The following is a 742-nucleotide window of genomic DNA, read 5'->3' on the forward strand; positions in this document are numbered from 1 at the left end:
GAGAAATAATAGCATAACAATTATAAAGGAATTTATTTTAAAGCTATAGTAGTATAATGTAGTAGTCAAGAGTGCAGCCTCTGGAATCAGACTGCCCAGGCTTATCAAATTTTGGCTTTGCCACTTGTACAAATTGTGATTTAGCAGGTTCAAAGAAATCTAATAGGGACTGTTGTAAAAAATAAAGGCATTAATACACATAAAACATTTTGATTAATGCTTAGCATCTGTTAAGTGCTATATAAGTGCTAATCACTATTTCTAGCTTTATTGTTGTTATTATTTTAGTTGTTCCCTTCCAGCCTATGTTCCAGTGCATGGATATCATTTCCTGTTGCACATAATTTACATTCTTCCTTTTGATCGAACACTGTGCCATACATACTTTATGTATTTCTATGGAGGCTTTAATTACTTTTTTTCTTTTTTGTGTGTGTGTGGAACACTTCACGAATTTTCGTGTCATCCTTGCGCAGGGGCCATGCTAATCTTCTCTGTATAGTTCCAATTTTAGTATATGTGCTGCCGAAGCGAGCACTTTAATTACTTTTAATAATATAATTGAATTCACTAAACAGTTGAGCATTTATCTTCAAATGACTATGCTATGTTTCAGGGATATCAAAAATAATGACAATTTAGAAAAATTGGCAAAGGTGATAAACAGGTAACACACCAAGAAAGAAATATAACAAGCCAAAAGAGAGGCTTATCCTAACAAAACCTGAGGGAATGCAAATTA

General features: G+C 33.0%; 1 non-coding gene across 1 annotated transcript; it reads right to left on the bottom strand.

The window, feature by feature from the left end:
* Nucleotides 1–431: 431 nt before the first annotated feature.
* LOC111825377 lies at nucleotides 432–538 on the bottom strand. The gene has a single exon (XR_002828542.1). It is a non-coding gene; the product is annotated as a U6 spliceosomal RNA (small nuclear RNA).
* Nucleotides 539–742: the final 204 nt, after the last annotated feature.

The sequence above is a fragment of the Myotis lucifugus genome, unplaced genomic scaffold (assembly GCF_000147115.1).
Source record: "Myotis lucifugus unplaced genomic scaffold, Myoluc2.0 scaffold_23, whole genome shotgun sequence".
Classification (NCBI taxonomy): Eukaryota; Metazoa; Chordata; class Mammalia; order Chiroptera; family Vespertilionidae; genus Myotis; species Myotis lucifugus.